The following is a 5070-nucleotide window of genomic DNA, read 5'->3' as shown; positions in this document are numbered from 1 at the left end:
TGTTTTTATCAGGCCCCGAAAAGTGTACAGTGAAGGTACCTGCTTGATCTCACTAGTTCCAAATTGCACTAAACAACTGAGTTCATACAAATGGGGAATGGGTATTATGTGGCACCTGTAGTAGTGCCAACTTTTGAAACCAAGGACTGCCAAGTATTGCATGTCAAAATGTTACACAGATTAACACATCTTCATTCAGAAGGGCCTCAGAACAGCTGCAGGTCTAGGAGAGAAACTTCCAGTAAGGAAGTTTCAAACCTAACCCACAGTTCCTCTAATGTTGCACCTTAATTAATTGTATCTGCCTGCTCCTTAAAGTTGGTCAACATTTGAGTTTTAGTTCTTACGGTTCTTCTGTGAAGCCAAGAGAAAACATCCAAGTTAGCAAGTCACTATGAGATTTTATTTGTGTAAGAAAGTCAACGGAACAGCACTGACAATTTAATTGGATACTAAAAGCATATCAATATAGTGCATTAAGAGCACTACATGTTCTCATTATGTCTATCGGCCAGCTAGCAGGCAACAAGGACTTTCACTTTTCATTGAATTATATTCAAATAAAAATATAGCAAAAGTAAAGATTAGCACATTTCCTTTTCTGAAATACAAATACATACATACAAATAAAATGCTTCGACTACCTAAGGAGCATTTTTGGCCAACTTCAACAACAGGTTCCCCACCCACCTAGTTATCTCTGCTCCAAGCTTCCTACCACTTGGAAAAACAAATGTTTTCAAAAGTCCTCAAACAACACTAATGCAAACACTGGGTGCATCTTAAGTTTGAATTTACCGGTAATTCATATTTGTAGTCAGCCAAGAACACAAACCAGAACAGGAATGCTGTGTGTGATTTTTAAAAAACCAACTATTTAAAAAAATTAATTATGTGTCACATTGAAAAATTAACTAATTTGTTATCTATAGCCTACTTCAGTGCTACCAGTAGTCAAGCAGTAGTGTACGCAGACTAACACCTTTCTTTGACTCTTACCGCTATCTCAAAACACACACCAATTATTAAGATAAGGATAAAAGAGAGGTTTACACACTATGCTTCTGACCACTCTCCACTTGGCAGTTTGGGATTAAACTATGCTTATCTTGTCCCCATTGTTAAACTGCATTCCCACAAATGCTCATTCTCTTAGCAGCTGAAAAGGGCTTGACAGGATGCTTATTCCATTTTAACCCCCCCCAAAAAAAAAAAAAAACCTCATGGTCCTCTCCTTCCTTTAGCATCACAACCACTCTTGACCATGGATTAATGGTGATTAGGATCGGTCCTTCTGATCATACTCTAACACTCTAATGGCTATACCACATCAGTTCTTATAAATGTCTTGCAATAAGAATTTTAAATGTTCATAAATGTACCAAGCAAACATGTACATAAATATATAAACCACATGTCTGAAGCATCACAGGAAGACAGTCCTGAAACCATTTTAACTCTCCCAAACTGACCAAATGTTTCTCTACAAGGAAAGAGGAAATGAAAAAAACCTTCCCATTGTCTCAGGAATTAAGCAATTACCATCTCAAAGGAACGGCCAGACTACCAGAAAAGGCAATCAGATAAGGCATTATCAGATAACCTGGCAGACAGGAAAAACAACAACATTCAAATTTCTGTTGTAGACCACCTTTTCTGTATGTATGATGTATGGAGGGGTGGTCTTGAGCTCCAGGGCAGGGAATTTCAAAATGGATATAGAAGGCCTTGCGCGCCATTGTTCGAGGTCCTCCTCCTCCTCCCTCCTGCGTGTGAGGGGAGCAGCCTGTTGCAACTGTTTAAATAAAGATCAGGCTTACTAGCTGCTTTGCTTCTCAACATTCTCTGGTTGGGCTCTGTTATTTTCTCCTACCGATGGAGAACCTACAAAGGACTCTATAAGGGCTCTTTGTAGGAATAAAGGAAAAAGGGCAGATTTTGTTTACAACAGTCTACAGCATGTTACCCCAGAGAAAAACCCATAAAAGTTCTCTTGTACCTACAAACAAACATGCAATTCCGGTCATCATAGCCATTTCAAAATCACAGGAGACCAGTATTAGCTAGGATAGCAGAAGGCCCATTTATTTAATTTCAAACTGTAATTTCAGTCAGTGCAATAATGAAGTTCAGCATTGTTTAAAGATGAGATGCATTTGGAGCAACTGAATTCCAGAAGCTAAAAAGTCAAAGGCCTTCCAGTACAGATAACAGTATTTCAGGGGTAACAGTGTTTGCTGAGATAGCTATTTTAGGTGCATTCTGCAGTGGGCATTTGCAGATCTGGCTGGAAGAAAAGGTGCTGCAGCATGCTAATCGTTTTATCTTGAAATTTAACCTCGTTGCTGCTCTGTAAGTCAACTTTGCATCAGAGATAAATATTAACATTTGAACAAAGCATCACATGACACATGTCTGATCAAAGAATAGGGTAGAATTGCATTTCACACACTAGCAATTTTTAATTTGAAACAATGACAGAAAGTACAAAGCAGAGGCCCGATTAAGCCTACAGAAACACCCACCCACCCCGCAAAAAAGACCACTTCCATTTTGCACCACATCTCTCCTCAGCCAGGAGAGGAGGGGATGAGAGGGAGAGAGGGTGGGAGACGGACCAGCCCAGGCTTCAAAACAGGTCAAGATGTTATGCTCAACATTTTGCTGCTACCAAACACACTTGAGTTATCGCAATCCTTCATCCCACATTAATACATGTTTTACCTTAGTGTACATAAATTTTGCATTATCTCAACCATGAGCGAGGATGTGGAAATTCCCAAAGCAACATCATGACACAAGGAGAAGGTTGAGAACTCTGAGGCTATTATTTTCAGCGGCCGCCCCAAATTGTGGAGGATGTCCTTCAGATCTTGGTATTTAGAAGTTTCTTGAAACAAGTAATTCTAAACTGTTTTGGCTTTAAAAGGTTTCACATGTGTATATATGCATACAATGTTAACAGTGATTTTGATTATCACCGAGAAAAGCAGGTTTTCATAGTGCTGTGATCAGGGAAATCCCTGGTACCCCTGCACGGGTGGCCCGGCTTCCCAATGACTCATGTGATGAGTTGGCAGAGAACAGATCTCCTCCCCATCAGCTATGTTTCAACCCTTCTTGACACTATGGGTGAAGCTGGGGAGCCAGGAGAGAGCAGAAATAGCAGAGCAAGAGCAGAAAGAGGAGACAGGAAAAACAAACAAAAGAAGAGCCAAGGAAAATCCCTTCCAAAATGGCATTCCTGCCTTTTCTCTTTAGCCGTGCCTGAAGCTGCCGGCAAGAGCAACCTGCAGTGGAGCTGGCAGGAAGATGAACCAGTCAGGGGGCTGCCCTATCCACCAGGCGTGCCCTCTCAAAAGTCTGACTTCCTGCCAGTGGGTGGTGACAACCCACACTCCTTCCTCCACTAAAGGAGAAACAAGCCCCTCCCTTCACCACCACCACCACCCACAATATTTATAAACAGCATCACTGTAATAGACAAAAACTCAGCAGTGGTACTTCAGACCCCCACTGCCAGGGGTGTTTTAAGGAAAATAGGTTTTTGCTTTCTTCTTCTTTCAAGCTTCCCCATTTGGGAAATATCAACCATAAGCAGCTTGCTGGCAGGTAAACACTGAAATAGCAGAAAAATTAAGAATCATCCATAAAAATGTTTGCTAAACTCACACAAAAAGCCACCCACACCCCAATAAGCTAAGGTGGTCAACCTATGCTGCCAAAACAAATTGTTAATGGCCACAGATGAAGAAAAAAGTTACAGCGGTTACAGGGCCAGTTAAACTGTATGCCCTCAGGGGATATCTTGGTCAAAGGGGGCTTAGAAGAGACCAGGAAGGGATTCTAGCAGACAACATGCCTGAGGGAGGTCAATGTCAGGTGCATCACCCAACCAGTACCACAAAGCTGCATTTGGAATTCTAAAGCAATAGGGCATTCACTATATATGCCAAAAGAATGGAGTAAATAGATGACAAGATGTATCTTATAGGCTTTAAAGTGCAAGATGCCTCATTAGAAGACTCACCAACACGAACCCTTAGAAGGAACGAAGGGTGCCAAAAGAGTTGAAGAATATTAGTTTCATATTCAGGACTATTTGAGTAGGCCTATCTTCAGGGTTCACAGAGCTATTTGCATTTAAACTACAGAGATGGGGAATCTGCAGCTTAACAGATTATGTTGGATGCCAACACCTATCAGTCCCAGCCAGAATGGTCAAGGACCAGGGATGATAGGAGTTTAAGTCCACAAATATATAGAGTTCCCAGAGGTCCTATTGTCATAAGGTCTGTTTCTGCCCAGCCCTGAATCTTCCTGAAAAGGTATCCCATAGCCTTACAACGAAAGTGGGACAAGAAAAGAGTTAAGGAGCAATAACGAGGAAGAAGCAAGAGCAATGCCATGCTACAGAAGTTCAGAAGCAACTGCTGGGGAACAGGCAGATATAAAGGGGGAGGCAGAAGACCCTTCAAAGAACCCGATTCTCTCTCTCTTGTGCACCATTACTCCAGATATCTGCAATGGCAAGATCTTTGGCAAAATGACTGGTAGGGTTATGCTACATTGGATATACATTGGACATTGGATATCTACATTGAATATAGACAGGGCATTTATCTTTTCATCTAGTAATGTACGGGTTCGAAAAGAATTTCCATCATGGCTAAATAAAAACTTTTTTAAATTATATTTTATGATGGGCAACTATATTTGCCCTTATTAAATCTTTTTCAGCTTCTCAAAGGCTCTAGCTGGTCACTCTTGAAAAACTGACTGTCGAAAAATCAATTCTTTCAGATACTACATAAATTGTGGACTATTCTCAAAGCTACAAATAACTTAGAAAAATGAAAGAGGGTGTAAGCCAGCCTTCAAGCTGGTGCCTTCCAGATGTTTTCAATTGCAACAGTCATCAACCCAAGATCTGGAAGGCACTGGGTTCGTGAAGGCTGATTTAAGTGTTAGCTACTGAAGAGCCTACACCCAGAGAGGGACATGGAGACCACCGCATTAACATTTCACAAAAGAGAGGCCATCATTAAGAATAGCCCCATGCTCATAAAC

The sequence above is a fragment of the Podarcis vaucheri genome, assembly GCF_965113315.1.
Source record: "Podarcis vaucheri genome assembly, chromosome: 6".
Classification (NCBI taxonomy): Eukaryota; Metazoa; Chordata; class Lepidosauria; order Squamata; family Lacertidae; genus Podarcis; species Podarcis vaucheri.
Note: the sequence above shows the minus strand (reverse complement) of the source record.